Source organism: Botryllus schlosseri, unplaced genomic scaffold (assembly GCF_051294905.1).
Source record: "Botryllus schlosseri isolate E-star unplaced genomic scaffold, Bs_hap1 Bs29a, whole genome shotgun sequence".
NCBI classification, from domain to species: domain Eukaryota; kingdom Metazoa; phylum Chordata; class Ascidiacea; order Stolidobranchia; family Styelidae; genus Botryllus; species Botryllus schlosseri.
The window spans coordinates 195,808-217,611 of NW_027648638.1; the positions used below are offsets into that span (position 1 = coordinate 195,808).

Genomic DNA, 21,804 nt, shown 5'->3' on the forward strand with positions numbered 1-21,804 from the left:
GCGCCTGACGTACTGTGGACGTGACGCCACTCCCTATGGACGCCAGTTCACGTACTGTGGACGTGACGCCACTCCCTATGGACGCCAGTTCACGTGCTGTGGACGCGACGCCACTCCCTATTGACGCCAGTCCACGTACTGTGGACGTGACGCCACTCCCTATGGACGCCATACTCCATGATTTCCATGATGACCTCCTCCACTTCGATACCTGCTCCAACTATATGAAATCCAACATCATATAAGCTCACAAACTGTTTATGTTGGATTACTGGAAAATTGCAAATTACAAGTACAACATAATGAACTATTATTATTTAACAAAGTATATAAAGATTAAGTGAAAATTCGATCACAAAATTACAAATATATGAAATAAATGTGTCACATGAATTTTGGTAACAGCAGCTAGTTCTAACATGACAAACATTCCAATTGAGGTGCATATTAGAAATTTGAAAGAAACGTGTCACAGTAATTTGACAAAGGACAACTGTAAAGACAATTAAAAACAGACCTAAGCAATCATAAGTAGAAACTACCATTGCAAGACGTAAAATGATGCATCGGTTGCACCGCATAATGTTAAGAGCGCGTGCGCGTATTCGTCTTTGGCAATAAACTTGGTTGCAACAACAGGTTTCTTCTCAGTCCTTGTTTCGCCTGAAGCACATAAAACAATATCAGCAAATAGTTTGTAGATCCACTCTTCATAGCACATGAAATATGTGTCAGACTCCATTATATTTTTCCACTTGCATTAATTGTGATTTGTCTTGTAAATCGCTACTTCTATTTGTACTCGAGTGTGGATAGCTTGGATACGGAGTATGCAACACGCCAATCAAATTAACTTGTAGCAACACCTAGGGTTGTAATTGTAATAACTCGACTCGAGTTGCGCTTTTCTGATGACTCGAGTCATTTTCTCAAAATTCGGAAATGACTCGACTCGATTCAATCTATGCAATGACTACGGTCATATGACTCGAGACTCAGACCGATATTACATTGTGATTTCGAAAAACAGTAAAGTAACCACACTATTGGTATTTCGTCTAATGGTAGCGGTACTTAAAATGCGACCAAAAACCGTTGAAGGTGAAAAAAATTTGTAGCCTATATTATAAATGCGAACCGTTGATATCACCGAACGAAGTTATAAAAAGTGGATTAAACAAGAATTTAACAGGAAACTGAGCAGTCAACGCAATGACTTGGACTCGAGTCATAACACCATGACTCGGACTCGACCTATACTCGCTGACTTGGACTTGACTCGGTGGTGAATTGAAAATGACTCGACTTGATTCGAGTCAAAACTATATAGGTGAGATTGACTTGTGACTTGGTTACAACCCTGGAAACATCTAAAGGACATACTTGAGTATTTTTCAGAAATTATGCTTTCACATAAAGTAGTTTTGACAAGCCTTGTAAATCACTGCTTGTACCAGAGTGGAAATACATGACGTTACTACCACTTCTACTTCATTGATGACACTACAAATACTTCTACTTGAGTGCTGAAAACAACTACTTTTTTGACCATCTCTGTTCAGAAGCATGCACCTACGACTACATGCCATAAGTCTCGACATTTCGACTTCGTCCACTTTTTGAAACTACTCACCCCAGTAGCCTACTTTTCCGAACTTCACTTTCTACTTACACTTGAAAGGCAGTTTGATGTCTTGTAAATCGCTATTGATACTTCAGTACTAACGACGACTACTCTGACCATCTTTGTTTGGAAGTAACCACCTACAATAACTAGGGCTGGCCACAATGATTCTAGTAGCCTACTTGAATCTGAATTGAGTATTAATTCCAATGATTCGAGTCGAGTAAGTGAAAGAAGATCTAAGTTTCGAGTACGAATATAGAATCGAAATTCTAATTGTCGGTAAAGTATTATATATTTTCAGTACTCGAAACTATATAATACTTAACGGGGAATTAGAATTTCGATTCTATATACCACTGTGAGGCCTTGAAACCTCGATTGGTCGACTCGCAGAATACCAAACATGTAGGCCATATATAGCTACGCATGTTCGTGTAAATGACACATGTATTGTCATAAAGTGCAATGAGCTAGGTATGATCGAAAATTTACCAAACAATCTTCGATGTGATGTAGAATTGGTAATTTCGTCTTTGAAGTTGCATACAACTTGTCATCATTCACAATGTTGTGACATCATAATGAGTGATACTCGAATCGAAGATAAATACTCGATTCAGCATCGAATCACCCGGGTACTCGATTTTGTCCAGCCCTAACAACAACGTGCTAAAAGTATGTAATGCCACCAATATAGTTTTTGAAACTTCTTAAGTACATACTTGTGTAGGCCTACTTTTCAGAACTTTCCTGCTTCTTTTTGAAGTGATTTTTGCAAGCCTTGTGAATCGCTAATTAGCCTATACTGGAGTACAAGTTAACAGCGTTGCTACTACTTCTACTCAAGTGCAAACAATGATTACTTTGGTATGCAACGGTCTGTGGACATACAAGCATGCGACATTATAGGATGCGACACATGAGCATGTGAGTTAAATTACGGGTTACGGTTGAATTTAGGTTTGGGTTAGGGTAAGGCTTGGGATCAGGATATATATAGCGGTTAATTTCAGTGTTAGATTTCGGCTTATGGTTAGTTTTGGGGTAGTAAAATCACTTATTGAAGTGACGCATGATAAGGTGTTCCATGCTCGACTGTCGTTTTTATTGTGTCGCATGTTCATATGTCGGGCAATCGTATGCAACACATCGACCAAATCTACTTTTTGAAAGTAATTACTTGAGCATATTTCAGAACTTAATTTTCTACTTCTATTTCAAATAGATTTGACACACCCTGTAACTTGTTACATCTACGTGTGTATAAATTCATGCCGTTACTTCCACTTCAGTACAAAAGATGATTACTTTGCCTACCTCTGGTTTCCAAATAGTGTATTCAACGTTTTATACCTTCAATTGCTTTTTGATTTTTTCCCGAGCATGATGCAGCACCAATTTTGTAGTGTAAAAGCAACGCTTGTTCTAGGTGGCAGTAGTTCTTCCAAACGATGTCGGCCCCAGTCTACAAGGCATTCTTCGTACAGCCTGCTTGACGTTGTTGCCATTAATTGAAGACATTGTCGATCTAGAAAATTTAAATAATTAGAATAGGTGTAGTGAAGGCATTTGTCAAGAACTCAAGCCAGTTATCTATAACATCCTGTTAAAAAACAAAAACAATGGTGTACAAGCTTGGCTATTCGCACATTCTACTCACTAATCAGTAGGGCTGGGCACATGAGTACTCGAATCTAAATCGAGTATTAATTTGATTACCAGTGAAACTCGGGCCATGGTGAACTCGGCCCATTGAACTCGGCCTTCGGTGAGCTCTGATCTGATCTGATCCTTGACGTTCTGCACTCTTTGTCAACATTATACAGCTCCGTATGTCTAATATAACATTTTATACATCCGACATACGATACCGCCCCCTGTGGGAATAACATTCACACGACATATCCACCACCACCAATTCGCCATTGCCTTCAATTATTAATACAATTCACGACATTTATAATAATTTGTATTGACGAAGTCACCATGGGCCGAGTTCACTGGTCACCATTAATTCTATTGATTCGAGCAAAGTAGATGACTTTTTCAGGTAGGCCCTCTGAAATTATATGCTATTTGCCACCAAGAGTACCGTTATCAAATAAAATTATATTTTTGATATTATTTTCCAATGCATAAGTAGCATACAAAATACGTAGTACAAAGCTATTCACTTTAGTTGAAATGACATATCTGTGAAGTCATGATTAACCCACAGCATAGTCACAAAGTGCAATGAAATAGGTATCGGTCGAAAATACACCAAAATATCTGTAATTTAGTGTGATGTAAAACTTGCATGGCATCATTGTATGTTCTTAGTGGAAACATAAAAGATACGTTTTCAACTTTCCATAATACTCATACTGTTATGATTATAGCATCATAATGAGTGATTATCGAATACTTGACACTTAACACCAGATTCAGAATCAATCACTCAGGTGCTCGATTTTTCCAAGCCCTACTAATCAGAACAGAAGTAATGCGGCCAACCTGAGATATCTATAGAAAGCATGCATACCAGATTAGCGTCACTGTGAATTATGGCACACTTGGATTCAACGAAACATCGAGTCGTAGAGTTACAATATCAAAATATCATGCAGCAATTTTGAGCACCACTGGCGAAATCCTGATCGGGAGCCCCCGTTACAGAGTCTATTTGCGCATCATTTATGACACTTTTTTCAGGCTAATTTAATCACTGATTAATGAACATGAACAATAATAATTCCTCGTAGCTCATCACTCCAACTTACATGATTCAACTTCTTAATCCATGGACACTCCACGACTGCAATGCTTTGCTCCGAAGTTGAAAAGTACTATATAACATTGCCTGTCAATATTTAGACTCCTGCTAAAAATGAAGCAATGTTGTATACGCAGACCCAGGTATGCCCCTGCCTCAACCGTATGAAGAATCCATTGATAATAAGGGTCTATAGTGTGCTTTCTCATTCACGACAACATGACTCAGCAATCAGTTTTCCCTAGGGCCCATCTACTTTGTGAATGTCGCTGTAATGTAGGCAATGTTATTGCCGTGCAATATATTTTGTGAATGTCGGCACAATGTTGCCGTGCAATATACTTATTGGAAGGTAATGGGCGAAATATCTAAAGATCAATGTCAACTCAACGTCCGAGAAGAAGTGAAAATTCAAATGGAATAATTATCTACTTTCACCCATTTTAAACTTTCATATTAATACATGACGAGGAACGTGCAACATATCCAATGAGCTAAATGCGACTATAATTTTTGCGACTACTATTTGTTACCAGGGATTTCAAGATATCATATAGATAAGCTATATGTAAATTATAAGTTATCGTTATATTGCAAGTTACAAGTAAGCATTTTAAGTATGTTGCACGGCGACATTGCGACAACCCGTCTTCCCCATGAACATGTTAAAATTCATGTAGTTTATAATTGGTTTAGCGTTGGGGTATCATTAAATTAGGCTGAGGTTAAAGTTGGGTTAACTATAATGATTGCTCCTAGAATACTCTAACATTAAACTAATATTAAAGCCATACATTTTGACATGTTTACCAAAAGCCTCGATTAGTATCAATGGTTAATGTTGTTGTGGACACAACACAAAATTACAACAAATACGATAATAAATATGCCAGTCAATGGGATGCAAATATTCATTAGCATAGGTACAACTATATAGTTTTCAGCCACAAATTCAGCGATCTCACATTCCGTAAAGGAACATCCTATAATACACTTTCAAATTATGTAGCTATATAAACCTAGGCTATAATACATTCATCGATGCTGCATCTGGTTTGCTGGATGGATCGTGCAGTCTTTGGAAATTCTTTTCGTAGTATATACACATCAAGCAGTAAGTTATTTATTACAACAACATGAAACCTATACTGTGCAGCAAATTGAACTTCAATGATTGCATATTAAATATTATCATAATCATAATCATCGTACAAGTACTGCATAAGTTTACGATTAGCAGCGGGTCGATTAGCTTCGTTCGTACATGATAAACCGCGGCGCAGACGTGCCACTATAATCATAGTGAAATTCATTACGGTATATCGCAGTTAATGATGATCGAGGCTGTTGCTGTTTAATAAATATCGCACTCAATTACCAAGCTTCCGTGCTCTCTGCCTTTCCAGTACTCATGACAGCGACAATATCAATAATAATCAATTGCACGCACAATCGATCCACGCCGTTAAGTATCTTATTCTAACCTAAACCATTCCTGTGATAAATCCGTCACTCCGCCATTACTACAAAACCTGCTCTGGCAAATTCAAATTGAATCACGTGCGCATGATGCTCTGCTCGCCAGACAGAAGAACGCAGTATTTTGGTTTTATGGTTGAATGAATTTCAAGCAACAGGCGTGCTCGGCTCGACACTCGAGACTCGACCAGGTATCGGAACTCGGAAGGCGCCATATGAATTATCGCTGGCCTCTTGCGCAGTGCGGCCGTAATTATCGATAATAGCCGGGCAGACTGAGTAGTTCCGTGATTGGAATAGTCACCATACCATTATTACGGTTGTCAAGTTTTCATGTCGGAAGATTTCACATGCATTGGGTATACGGTGTATTTGAAATAACATATTTTGCCCTGATGTGGACATTTTGATCCAGTAATGTCACAATAAAATAGCTGTTATGCCTCTATCGTACATTATATCTCTAACAATGTGCGATCATCGATAGCCGGGCTTCTGAAGTTCCGCGCGATAGAAAGTCATCGCCTTATCATCAATCAACATTCTCGTATTCACTCCGATAGATTACAAATGGTGAAATGTATCATGAGCGTATTCAAAAAACTTATTTTGCATTGATTACACATTGCACACTTGAATTCATAGAAACGATTTCCACGTAGGGACATCCTGACGAACTCCTGTGTAGGTGGCATCCAGGCATCGCACCATTATGACATCCAATGGAATGGTAATTGGTGACTAGCATAGGAGTATTCTAAAATTCACTTCCTCTGGTTGTCACCTGGAGTTACATAAATTGACGTCCAATGTTGGGCATGCTGAGCAAGTCCTCCGTAACTAAGTGTGGGAGGTGGGACGAGTGGGAACAATTGTGGACATACCAGTAACTCCATGGGATATCGGGTGTTTGCTGGGTATATTCACGAGGCGGCATGTGTAGCATGGTTTTTTCTCGAAATACAGAAGCAATATTTTTTCGAAATAAAGGCGTCACGTTTCGCTTTCAAAGTCTAACATCCTTTGTGTGAGCCACTAGTATACGACCACAACATTCATATTTCAACTTCGAGTCGGGTCTAATTGCCTGAAACCAATGATAGTGTGATAACCAAGGCGAGTATAACATTGGAAACAATATGCCTGAGTTGAGTGTGCCTTGACGTCCAAGGCGCCCCTGAGACTGGCTAAAGGTTATCCCGGCAACAACGGCTGAGAACCGATGTTCCAGACCAGTGATTGTTACTTTTTTGGCACCATCTGCATCTATGATACATTTATTGTATCATAAAATCCAAATTCGTGAGATGTTTTCCATTGTATATCTTGTTTATGGGGTGATATCGGTAGCAAATATCAAAAAAACTGTTTTAAACTCTGCTCAATGACAATGTAACAATAGTCAGACGCGGAATATATTGTCCAGTCTGGTAAAGACCGTTAAGGCGTAAGCTTAAATATTCCTGCCTCGTCGAAATTGATGGTAAAATCGCGGAAGATATTGTTTTTATAGGATTTTTGTAGCATTTGATTGCTCCAATTGAGACATTTGGTGACGTTTCAAAAGTCAGCATGTACTTCAGCATTGTGGCCCGAGTCGTCGCTAGGTATGTTAGTATGTCACTAGGGTGCAGTGAAAATGACTTTTTTGGTAATTAGAAAAAGGGGGTTCTTAAATCCCGACAAATGACCTGATTATCGAATGGAAATGGAATTTAGGGGATTGTCCCCATTTTCCAGCAGGCAACCTCCCAATTTCTGTGCGTGATGGGGTAAAATTGCATATCTCGGCAACCGCTGGTCGTAGGGTAATGATGTATAGCTCAGAAGCTGCAGAAAAATCATGTTTATATAAATCCTAAGAAGAATGTTTTCTCTAGTGCAGTGCTCTTCAACCGGGGTTGTCGTACACCCTAGGGTGTACCAGAATTTGCAAAGGGTGTACCACTCGGATGGGGTGTACACTGTACAGGGGTGTACCAGATCCGAATTACAATGAGCCGATGGCTAGCTATCACAAAGGCAGGTTTATGGGTCAGTACAGGTTGACGCACAGGTTAATGAGCAATATGACAAGTGTAATACTGTACAACGCATGATTGTGATGTCAGAAGCAAATATTTCTCCTATTCATTTAGCCGTCGGCAATAGATCAATGTTTCCGTTTGGTGTTGGAAAGTATGCTGTGCTGTGAACAAACATGTGAGTAGTTAAGTAGATCGCTCGCGAACGGCTATTGTGGCTTATGGCGGGGTGGTGAGCGGCTGGAAAACCGGGGGTGGTGAGCGGCTCCTTATACCTTATGGCGGGGTGGTGAGCGGCTATTGCGTCTTATGGCGGGGGTCGTGAGCGGCTCTTATTTCTTATGGCGGGGGTCGTGAGCGGCTGGAAAACCGGGGGTGGTGAGCGGCTTTTATGTCTTATGGCGGTGGTCGTGAGCGGCTATTGCGTCTTATGGGCGTGGTGGCGAGCGGTTATTGTGTCTTATGGTCGCACGGTAACCCTTTTCAGCATAGGGATCGGTCGCAAGCGGCTCTTATGTCTTATCGCGGAGGTGGCATACGGCTATTGCGTCTTATGGTGGGGGTGGCAAGCGGCTATTGTGTCTTGTGGTCGCAGATCTTTGGTGATTCGCCATGTGTTCTTATGGGTGCGGTCATGAATCGCCCTTTCGGGTATATGCATCTCTCGCGCTGTGTTGAAGAAGTATCAGGTATGGTTAATAGTCACGTGATTGATTCTTAGTTAATGTGTATATTACAAATTATTAAATATGACCGATTCGAGTTAATCCCAACGTTTACGGTGAGCACGACAATGATATATCGTTATTCTTATGGCGGGGGTGGCATGCGGCTATTGTGTCTTATGGGTGCGGCCGTGAATCGCCCTTTCGGGTATAGGTATCTCTCGCCCGGTGTTGAATATGTATCAAGTAAATAGTCATGTGATTGGTCCTTAGTTAATGTGTATATTCCAAATTACGGCGAGTACGACAATGATATATCGTTATTCTTATGGACGCGGCGATGATTCGTACTTTCGGGTATAGACTGCGGGCGGAATGTCGTACTTTCAACAAAAAAAGGCGTGAAAATAGTTTGCAAAATCTAGGAATTACTCTCATGGTAATGTTTGAGTAATTAGATTACCCCAGAGCCGGCGTAGACTGCGATTCGAATACCAACAATAACCACGTTCACATATTAACACTTCAAAAGGTGTGAAATAGTTTGCAAAACCCCGCGATCGCTGACAAGATAATGTCTCGGACATAACCATCTTTCGCGGCTTCGTGTTACAGGCATATCGATCGCTCACGCGGTGAAATTTTCGTAAGCAGTTTGGCACAGAGCTTGATTTCACTCGTACGATTTAATAAGTAACGAATAACAGACCGCCAGTGTCGGTAACTTGAATAGCGACAAATTGTCACTTATTTCCGCTCTAACCCTAATCCTTTGTGAAGTGAACGCTTATTCAAAAGGGTGTGATATCATTTTAAAATCCTACGACACTCACAGGGTAATGCTTCAGACAAAGCGATCCCTCATGCCCGCTCACAAGGTAATATTTCCGTAATTAGTTTGTCACAGAGTCGTCGCAGACGGTGATTCGTAAACCAACAATTTGACACTTTCTGGTATGGTCGCTATATGTTTTTGACACTTTGTCCGTGTTTGACTTTAGTTGTATGATAAGAATCATGCGAATATTCAAGCAATGTATCAATTGAATGGAATGAAACTTACTACACAGCTCAAGTTGATTCGTATCTGAATGTGTTAATTCGGTACAATTCTAATTAATTTGAGAAATCTTTTTAATGGGATCTTTTGATTCGACCGTAATCTGAATATTACTGACACCGACTTTCAGTCACATTGAATTATTCACACATTCCACGCCGCTGTTTTAACAGTTATAGAATCAATACCAACTATCTCTAACCCGATAATATTCAATCATTTTGGTAATTTACCAACTTTAAATCCATTCGCGGATGTACTAAAGGTAAATCCAAATAATCCAAAATGAAATATTTGGACTTTGACATAGTCTGAATTGAAATAGATTGACAAACATGACTACCAACTTTCCCGCAGTCCCATTTCGATATTATATGCACATTGATTTGAAACAAGTAATGAAACATTGCAACTCTATTCGCGATCCCGCTTTCCGTTTGTCAAAGAGATATTTTAGCATCTTACCATACTCAAAAGAATTCTTCACAACATTAACAATTGTTAAAAATCTAGTTTTCACTTACTTGATTATATCACTACAACTCACAAACTTGAATTAATTCATCCTGGCTGTATTCGTATGATCGGTCTTTTTTATTCGATTGTAAAGGTCGTTACTATTCTGAAGACAAAGTATTTACTAATCGGTACATATACGATTTGACTTGGACATATTATATTTTGAGTATACGAGATTTGAATGTCCAAACAATAACTGAGAATTAATTTATCACAATTAAATCCGTATATTACAGCGTAAAAGATATTGGGGTGTCAGCAACTCTGTACGGTCGTAGTTACAACCACATTAACTAATCTACCCAGGCAACTCGTCATGATCATTCCTGAAATCAACACAAACACGACCACTGACTTGAGTTAACCACGAAACAGCATCAAGTTTTAAATCCGCGTGCAGCTGACGGATTATTCGAATGCATCGATGGAGAATATTATTGAACTCGTCGGTGTTGTTACTTCAACAAATTACACCGACTGCGAAAGTTAATATCGAATGGTAAGACTTGATCACATATTTGTTGATCACAGACATGACAAAAAAAAAACATTACCGAGATTTTATAAACTAGTCATATTACTCTACACATCTATCAATATCAAAATGCGAGTCATCCAATTTTTCTACTAAAGTAACATTGCACTTTCGGATTCGGATTCGGTATAGTCATACAAATTGTATTAAATCCAACATCAAAACAAAAGGAATTTTTTTTAGTTTATTGAAATCAAATCATTCGTCTTCGACTTGTGCTTTTCTAGATTGCACGCAACAATTCGTTACGAATGAGCTGTAACCAAAGTTAAGAATTCTTTGTATCCACAGATATAGAAGATGAATATAGCTAACACAATCACGAATCGACGTTTCAGAGTATTTCACGGATGTAATAAACTTGTTAGTGTCGCCTATCTAAAAGTATGCATGCGTTCGATTTCCATACCGACTGTTGCGATGTTTAGGATTCGCTTGCAATGACCAAGAGTGAGGATTTAACATCAATGTCGTTACTGGAGGTATTCACAACAGAGAATCGAAACATTACACAGTGTGAAAATATATCTTTGATATCAAAGCACTATCCCAAGTACACGATTAATACTCAACTCCGTTCACACTTTCTATAGAACGTGCTAAATGTAAAATATCACGAGGTTGCACTCTAAGACTTTGATCATTACAAAAGTAAATTGAATATGTTTGCTCGACGCATTCAATTCAACTAGAAATGTCTAGTGCACAACAATCGTAATATTAAGGAAGTACTTGCTACACTGTAATTCACTAAACGTGTTTTGCATTGTTGTTCATTTGTAGCATTGATTGAAATTGTTTTTGAACCCTCAAATAATAATTCCCGACATGAAACCAAACCGCTGAAAGTCGTTACCATCACAACGAAACAATTTGTACGATGTTTGTCAAATGCATCCTATAGTTAGGTGTACTAGAATTATTTGTGTAACACATACGCCGACAATGCAATCGAAAATTTTTCCGTTGTCATTCGCTAAAGTAAATGTCATCACAATACTCATCAAGCTGTCATCTGTAAATCAAGATTACATCCAACTTGTAACTGTATCGTTTAACTACCGGGTTGCATCAGTTTGCTATTTTTGTCATTTAGTGACTGCTGAACATACCAAACGATACACATTCACTTACGAAATACTGTGTTGGTCGTAATTTCCATCATCGTGATAATCGAAGTACATTTGTTTCGAATTCGTAACAGCCGACTATGACACGACGATCTTTGGAAAAGTTATGCTTGGAAGATTGGTTGTATATCACGAAAAATAATTACCACTCATATTGATACTGTTATCCCTTGTTCGGTATTTTCAAACGAGTAAAATTTATTACTTGAGTTACTCCGCTTACTATATTCAAATGTAAACACAGCTGTCTTTCAACATCACAAAGACATCGATATAAAGTATACAATCAAACGCAACAAGTTTTACTTTTGTAGGACACTAATTATTATTCCACGCATCTCATTTCATACTAAGTGTATATGAAAGATGTTCATGGTACACGAATATATTCGCTCATGCTACGGACATACGCAATGATTGGTGACGCTTTCACACTATTTCGATTTACTGTAACAAAAACAACAACAACAATTTTCACTCTCTTGACTTACGAAAACAACAGACGAACCTTCATTCAATATTTTGTTTTTGTCAACAAGTTACTTTTTCATGAGACCCCCACTACTCTTACAAAAGTACGAAAGATATTTACATCACACAAAGTAATCAACTTTACTCGATATTCTCACATTGCGAAACTAAAGAATGGTTGGTTTGACTCTACAAACTGTTTCGTTACCTCAAGACCTTTATTGTCTGAATGGTTGTTCATGTGTCTTAAGAACCGAATAGTTCAACACAGCACTAGTACCAACAGAAACATCAGAGTTGTTTACACAAAAGTTTGTATGTGTACAGTATGCGAATACCATGTGTAAGTCCAGCACAATTGCGGTATCCATCCGAGTTTAGTTAACACAAATTTATTACAACGGAGCCACGTAAACTTTCGTGAAAGAAAAGCATACTCACTTCCAGAGGGTTATTTCAACGCCATAGCAGTACTCCAACAACAAAGTACATATGTTTTCTAGTCACCGTCCTTACATATTTCACATATAGATCAATCTACTTTGCTAACGAAAAGTGCTGAGTCACCACATGATTACCCTCACAACAAAACAGCTAGAAGATATTATCATACAAAAATATTCCTAACCCTTTGCGCACCAGTGACAAATCATACAACAAACATTTTTTGTGAGGTGAATTGCTGTTCAGTGTCAAGTCTACCTGTTGAAACGTACATTAAAACAACACAGTCACATTTCAATTAAAACCACGAATCTATTTTCATTTCGTTGCATACAGAAAAATAAATTTTAATTTCCCAAAACATACTTGTAGTCAAGAAATATTTTTATTAATCAAAATCATCGACTTCTGTTTACGGTGTTAGTGTGCGCATGTCATACACGTGGGGACCGTATTAAAATGGACACGACACGACTGAATGTAAGGAGATAGAAGTCTATCGCATAGATTTACATGTGGTCTTCGCTATGGTTTCAAAAAACGAATCATCTCTTTTGTGTTGATCTAGACCGAGCAAGTTAGTTAATGGCCATGATTGTGTTTGTCATATGCGAATGATAGGGTTACTGTCAAATCTACATACAACAACCTTCTGGTACTCAAAATAACAATTTCATTCTCTCCCTTCGTAGTCATATACCGCCAACTCGGCTTTTTTGTTCATCGACAGCGGCGTTTAACAAGACCAACTACACTGAACCCACGACGTTTACCTATGTAAAATTACCACTTTCACTTGACAGTCCGTCGTTTACCTGGCTAAACATATCATTTTCCTTTGGAGATCTGATGTTTACCCAGAGTAAGAAACCTTTTTCACTTGGAAATCTATTTTTTCTCTGGACAACAAACCTTTTCCCCCGGGTAACAAACCTTTTTCCCTGAGCAACAAGCCATTTTCACTTGGTGGTCCGTCGTTTACCTGAGTAAAAATATCATTTTCCTTTGGGGATCTGGCGTTTACCCAGTGTAACAGTACATTTTCTCTTGGTCATCTAGCTTTTCCTAGAGTAACAAAACCATTTTCATTTTGAAATCTGACAAACACACCTGACAATTTGGTATTTGTTGTATTGACGATAGTTTGAAATAGATTACAACGAACAGTGACGGAAATATACACAGACTACCGGTTTCAGAGTATACCCCCATCAGTCGTATAACATCAATATCATCGGTTAACCACATACAATATACTCTTGTACACCGAAATACATGTTTTGGAAAATTGGACAATAGGCTTCGATAGTTCTGTGATGTCCGGGTTCGTGCTTTGGATTTTCCAGAGTCAAAATGTCTGAATAAAACACCTCCTTGACGATGGTTGGTATGTGGATAACGGTGTTCGGAAAACGGTTGGATTTATGTCACCCATCGCGATAACAACTCCAGGTCGAGTTTTCCTCCCGCACGTTTACTATATTGTGTCTTTATTGGTCAATGTATGTCTCGACATTCAGTTTGAAATCGGAAACCCTGATAAAGTACGTAACCGGATCCGGATATCAACTGTGAATCGATAAACCAATGAACAATATTCAAAGTAAACATGTTACACCCTGTGTTTCCACGACAAAATACCATCCAGACATACGTCGCGCTTGTTTGCCCACACCAGTATACGCGCAAATGGAGGTGTGTGACATTGCATGCAATGTGTTGGTATACAAACATCGATCCACAGACATTATCATAGCCGGTAGTTTTGATGTAGATCGAATGTCACCCGATAACAATACCAATAAGCCACATTGCAATGACTCTGAGTCCGCGCTATTACATCGATATTTCGGCACCGTTCACTGATTTACTCGATGGTGTTATCGTGTTGTAACATTACAAGATAGTCATGGCCCTATCTCCGGACAGACCACCCAGACCAATTGGATACATCGGTCAATATCCATCGTGTTGTCGACACCGAAGTTTTCTGCTGAGACTGCAGCGTTTGACCAAGGTGAACTATCGAATCACGGGTGCTCGAAATGATTGCGATCAGTCTTTCAGTCACGATGCATGGATGTCACTACTCCCACATAACGACTCCAGATAAATATCGTGAACAGTGATTCTGCAAATCTCGGACTGATACTGTGCTCCAATAAGGTGTGTTTCTGTGGAATGAAGACTGCAATCGTACACCACAATAGAACACTACCTCGCGATTTCACACACAATCATAAAACACATCATCGTAAGGGTCCAGTTCGTCCGGTGACATTTCGAAACGGTCGTCGCCACAAGAGATCGAGGTCGCTCTCGTCATATCGGTAACATTTTGGAACTGTCATCACCACAAGGCTATTGACGTCGATTCTGTTGGTCATGTCAATCCGTTTCACAATCCACCGTTTTTCAACTCCCCGCACCATAGTGTTACGACACAGACAAGAAGCGTCGGTGGAAATAATAAAACATGGAAAGCACACTTTGGTGTTATTGGACATGGATTTTACACCCGACGAACCTTACATTCGAGCGATGCATTGGAATAACGCTTGTATTATTGACGTAGAAGGAACAGAAATGTATCGATTTATTGGTTTCGTACATATCCAACAAAAATCAGGGTATGCGATTGTGCGTGGCTCGCATATTCGACTGTGAACGCTCTATTGATATATGCTGTACAGTTCACTTTCGCCGTCGTGCGAATAACCCATGTTACGGTTCCATGTTTGTGTGTCTGTATGTCATGCTTCAGATTGACTCAGAGTCATTGCAATGTGGCTTATTGGTATTGTTATCGGGTGACATTCGATCTACATCAAAACTACCGGCTATGATAATGTCTGTGGATCGATGTTTGTATACCAACACATTGCATGCAATGTCACACACCTCCATTTGCGCGTATACCGGTGTGGGCAAACAAGCGCGACGTATGTCTGGATGGTATTTTGTCGTGGAAACACAGGGTGTAACATGTTTACTTTGAATATTGTTCATTGGTTTATCGATTCACAGTTGATATCCGGATCCGGTTACGTACTTTATCAGGGTTTCCGATTTCAAACTGAATGTCGAGACATACATTGACCAATAAAGACACAATATAGTAAACGTGCGGGAGGAAAACTCGACCTGGAGTTGTTATCGCGATGGGTGACATAAATCCAACCGTTTTCCGAACACCGTTATCCACATACCAACCATCGTCAAGGAGGTGTTTTATTCAGACATTTTGACTCTGGAAAATCCAAAGCACGAACCCGGACATCACAGAACTATCGAAGCCTATTGTCCAATTTTCCAAAACATGTATTTCGGTGTACAAGAGTATATTGTATGTGGTTAACCGATGATATTGATGTGATACGACTGATGGGGGTATACTCTGAAACCGGTAGTCTGTGTATATTTCCGTCACTGTTCGTTGTAATCTATTTCAAACTATCGTCAATACAACAAATACCAAATTGTCAGGTGTGTTTGTCAGATTTCAAAATGAAAATGGTTTTGTTACTCTAGGAAAAGCTAGATGACCAAGAGAAAATGTATTGTTACACTGGGTAAACGCCAGATCCCCAAAGGAAAATGATATTTTTACTCAGGTAAACGACGGACCACCAAGTGAAAATGGCTTGTTGCTCAGGGAAAAAGGTTTGTTACCCGGGGGAAAAGGTTTGTTGTCCAGAGAAAAAATAGATTTCCAAGTGAAAAAGGTTTCTTACTCTGGGTAAACATCAGATCTCCAAAGGAAAATGATATGTTTAGCCAGGTAAACGACGGACTGTCAAGTGAAAGTGGTAATTTTACATAGGTAAACGTCGTGGGTTCAGTGTAGTTGGTCTTGTTAAACGCCGCTGTCGATGAACAAAAAAGCCGAGTTGGCGGTATATGACTACGAAGGGAGAGAATGAAATTGTTATTTTGAGTACCAGAAGGTTGTTGTATGTAGATTTGACAGTAACCCTATCATTCGCATATGACAAACACAATCATGGCCATTAACTAACTTGCTCGGTCTAGATCAACACAAAAGAGATGATTCGTTTTTTGAAACCATAGCGAAGACCACATGTAAATCTATGCGATAGACTTCTATCTCCTTACATTCAGTCGTGTCGTGTCCATTTTAATACGGTCCCCACGTGTATGACATGCGCACACTAACACCGTAAACAGAAGTCGATGATTTTGATTAATAAAAATATTTCTTGACTACAAGTATGTTTTGGGAAATTAAAATTTATTTTTCTGTATGCAACGAAATGAAAATAGATTCGTGGTTTTAATTGAAATGTGACTGTGTTGTTTTAATGTACGTTTCAACAGGTAGACTTGACACTGAACAGCAATTCACCTCACAAAAAATGTTTGTTGTATGATTTGTCACTGGTGCGCAAAGGGTTAGGAATATTTTTGTATGATAATATCTTCTAGCTGTTTTGTTGTGAGGGTAATCATGTGGTGACTCAGCACTTTTCGTTAGCAAAGTAGATTGATCTATATGTGAAATATGTAAGGACGGTGACTAGAAAACATATGTACTTTGTTGTTGGAGTACTGCTATGGCGTTGAAATAACCCTCTGGAAGTGAGTATGCTTTTCTTTCACGAAAGTTTACGTGGCTCCGTTGTAATAAATTTGTGTTAACTAAACTCGGATGGATACCGCAATTGTGCTGGACTTACACATGGTATTCGCATACTGTACACATACAAACTTTTGTGTAAACAACTCTGATGTTTCTGTTGGTACTAGTGCTGTGTTGAACTATTCGGTTCTTAAGACACATGAACAACCATTCAGACAATAAAGGTCTTGAGGTAACGAAACAGTTTGTAGAGTCAAACCAACCATTCTTTAGTTTCGCAATGTGAGAATATCGAGTAAAGTTGATTACTTTGTGTGATGTAAATATCTTTCGTACTTTTGTAAGAGTAGTGGGGGTCTCATGAAAAAGTAACTTGTTGACAAAAACAAAATATTGAATGAAGGTTCGTCTGTTGTTTTCGTAAGTCAAGAGAGTGAAAATTGTTGTTGTTGTTTTTGTTACAGTAAATCGAAATAGTGTGAAAGCGTCACCAATCATTGCGTATGTCCGTAGCATGAGCGAATATATTCGTGTACCATGAACATCTTTCATATACACTTAGTATGAAATGAGATGCGTGGAATAATAATTAGTGTCCTACAAAAGTAAAACTTGTTGCGTTTGATTGTATACTTTATATCGATGTCTTTGTGATGTTGAAAGACAGCTGTGTTTACATTTGAATATAGTAAGCGGAGTAACTCAAGTAATAAATTTTACTCGTTTGAAAATACCGAACAAGGGATAACAGTATCAATATGAGTGGTAATTATTTTTCGTGATATACAACCAATCTTCCAAGCATAACTTTTCCAAAGATCGTCGTGTCATAGTCGGCTGTTACGAATTCGAAACAAATGTACTTCGATTATCACGATGATGGAAATTACGACCAACACAGTATTTCGTAAGTGAATGTGTATCGTTTGGTATGTTCAGCAGTCACTAAATGACAAAAATAGCAAACTGATGCAACCCGGTAGTTAAACGATACAGTTACAAGTTGGATGTAATCTTGATTTACAGATGACAGCTTGATGAGTATTGTGATGACATTTACTTTAGCGAATGACAACGGAAAAATTTTCGATTGCATTGTCGGCGTATGTGTTACACAAATAATTCTAGTACACCTAACTATAGGATGCATTTGACAAACATCGTACAAATTGTTTCGTTGTGATGGTAACGACTTTCAGCGGTTTGGTTTCATGTCGGGAATTATTATTTGAGGGTTCAAAAACAATTTCAATCAATGCTACAAATGAACAACAATGCAAAACACGTTTAGTGAATTACAGTGTAGCAAGTACTTCCTTAATATTACGATTGTTGTGCACTAGACATTTCTAGTTGAATTGAATGCGTCGAGCAAACATATTCAATTTACTTTTGTAATGATCAAAGTCTTAGAGTGCAACCTCGTGATATTTTACATTTAGCACGTTCTATAGAAAGTGTGAACGGAGTTGAGTATTAATCGTGTACTTGGGATAGTGCTTTGATATCAAAGATATATTTTCACACTGTGTAATGTTTCGATTCTCTGTTGTGAATACCTCCAGTAACGACATTGATGTTAAATCCTCACTCTTGGTCATTGCAAGCGAATCCTAAACATCGCAACAGTCGGTATGGAAATCGAACGCATGCATACTTTTAGATAGGCGACACTAACAAGTTTATTACATCCGTGAAATACTCTGAAACGTCGATTCGTGATTGTGTTAGCTATATTCATCTTCTATATCTGTGGATACAAAGAATTCTTAACTTTGGTTACAGCTCATTCGTAACGAATTGTTGCGTGCAATCTAGAAAAGCACAAGTCGAAGACGAATGATTTGATTTCAATAAACTAAAAAAAATTCCTTTTGTTTTGATGTTGGATTTAATACAATTTGTATGACTATACCGAATCCGAATCCGAAAGTGCAATGTTACTTTAGTAGAAAAATTGGATGACTCGCATTTTGATATTGATAGATGTGTAGAGTAATATGACTAGTTTATAAAATCTCGGTAATGTTTTTTTTTTGTCATGTCTGTGATCAACAAATATGTGATCAAGTCTTACCATTCGATATTAACTTTCGCAGTCGGTGTAATTTGTTGAAGTAACAACACCGACGAGTTCAATAATATTCTCCATCGATGCATTCGAATAATCCGTCAGCTGCACGCGGATTTAAAACTTGATGCTGTTTCGTGGTTAACTCAAGTCAGTGGTCGTGTTTGTGTTGATTTCAGGAATGATCATGACGAGTTGCCTGGGTAGATTAGTTAATGTGGTTGTAACTACGACCGTACAGAGTTGCTGACACCCCAATATCTTTTACGCTGTAATATACGGATTTAATTGTGATAAATTAATTCTCAGTTATTGTTTGGACATTCAAATCTCGTATACTCAAAATATAATATGTCCAAGTCAAATCGTATATGTACCGATTAGTAAATACTTTGTCTTCAGAATAGTAACGACCTTTACAATCGAATAAAAAAGACCGATCATACGAATACAGCCAGGATGAATTAATTCAAGTTTGTGAGTTGTAGTGATATAATCAAGTAAGTGAAAACTAGATTTTTAACAATTGTTAATGTTGTGAAGAATTCTTTTGAGTATGGTAAGATGCTAAAATATCTCTTTGACAAACGGAAAGCGGGATCGCGAATAGAGTTGCAATGTTTCATTACTTGTTTCAAATCAATGTGCATATAATATCGAAATGGGACTGCGGGAAAGTTGGTAGTCATGTTTGTCAATCTATTTCAATTCAGACTATGTCAAAGTCCAAATATTTCATTTTGGATTATTTGGATTTACCTTTAGTACATCCGCGAATGGATTTAAAGTTGGTAAATTACCAAAATGATTGAATATTATCGGGTTAGAGATAGTTGGTATTGATTCTATAACTGTTAAAACAGCGGCGTGGAATGTGTGAATAATTCAATGTGACTGAAAGTCGGTGTCAGTAATATTCAGATTACGGTCGAATTAAAAGATCCCATTAAAAAGATTTCTCAAATTAATTAGAATTGTATCGAATTAACACATTCAGATACGAATCAACTTGAGCTGTGTAGTAAGTTTCATTCCATTCAATTGATACATTGCTTGAATATTCGCATGATTCTTATCATACAACTAAAGTCAAACACGGACAAAGTGTCAAAAACATATAGCGACCATACCAGAAAGTGTCAAATTGTTGGTTTACGAATCACCGTCTGCGACGACTCTGTGACAAACTAATTACGGAAATATTACCTTGTGAGCGGGCATGAGGGATCGCTTTGTCTGAAGCATTACCCTGTGAGTGTCGTAGGATTTTAAAATGATATCACACCCTTTTGAATAAGCGTTCACTTCACAAAGGATTAGGGTTAGAGCGGAAATAAGTGACAATTTGTCGCTATTCAAGTTACCGACACTGGCGGTCTGTTATCCGTTACTTATTAAATCGTACGAGTGAAATCAAGCTCTGTGCCAAACTGCTTACGAAAATTTCACCGCGTGAGCGATCGATATGCCTGTAACACGAAGCCGCGAAAGATGGTTATGTCCGAGACATTATCTTGTCAGCGATCGCGGGGTTTTGCAAACTATTTCACACCTTTTGAAGTGTTAATATGTGAACGTGGTTATTGTTGGTATTCGAATCGCAGTCTACGCCGGCTCTGGGGTAATCTAATTACTCAAACATTACCATGAGAGTAATTCCTAGATTTTGCAAACTATTTTCACGCCTTTTTTTGTTGAAAGTACGACATTCCGCCCGCAGTCTATACCCGAAAGTACGAATCATCGCCGCGTCCATAAGAATAACGATATATCATTGTCGTACTCGCCGTAATTTGGAATATACACATTAACTAAGGACCAATCACATGACTATTTACTTGATACATATTCAACACCGGGCGAGAGATACCTATACCCGAAAGGGCGATTCACGGCCGCACCCATAAGACACAATAGCCGCATGCCACCCCCGCCATAAGAATAACGATATATCATTGTCGTACTCACCGTAAACGTTGGGATTAACTCGAATCGGTCATATTTATTAATTTGTAATATACACATTAACTAAGAATCAATCACGTGACTATTAACCATACCTGATACTTCTTCAACACAGCGCGAGAGATGCATATACCCGAAAGGGCGATTCATGACCGCACCCATAAGAACACATGGCGAATCACCAAAGATCTGCGACCACAAGACACAATAGCCGCTTGCCACCCCCACCATAAGACGCAATAGCCGTATGCCACCTCCGCGATAAGACATAAGAGCCGCTTGCGACCGATTCCTATGCTGAAAAGGGTTACCGTGCGACCATAAGACACAATAACCGCTCGCCACCACGCCCATAAGACGCAATAGCCGCTCACGACCACCGCCATAAGACATAAAAGCCGCTCACCACCCCCGGTTTTCCAGCCGCTCACGACCCCCGCCATAAGAAATAAGAGCCGC

At 38.7% G+C, this 21,804-nt stretch overlaps 1 protein-coding gene and 1 long non-coding RNA gene across 2 annotated transcripts in view; one reads left to right on the forward strand and one right to left on the reverse strand.

The window, feature by feature from the left end:
- The window catches only part of LOC145459974 (uncharacterized), a 117,194-nt gene that overhangs the window by 63,889 nt on the left and 31,501 nt on the right, over positions 1-21,804 (forward strand). The window lies entirely within an intron of this gene.
- On the reverse strand, positions 243-5,518 carry LOC145459976 (uncharacterized). Its single transcript, XR_013921652.1, has 3 exons — positions 4,390-5,518; positions 2,981-3,155; positions 243-663 (listed from the first exon to the last, which is right to left on the reverse strand). It is a non-coding gene; the product is annotated as an uncharacterized LOC145459976 (long non-coding RNA).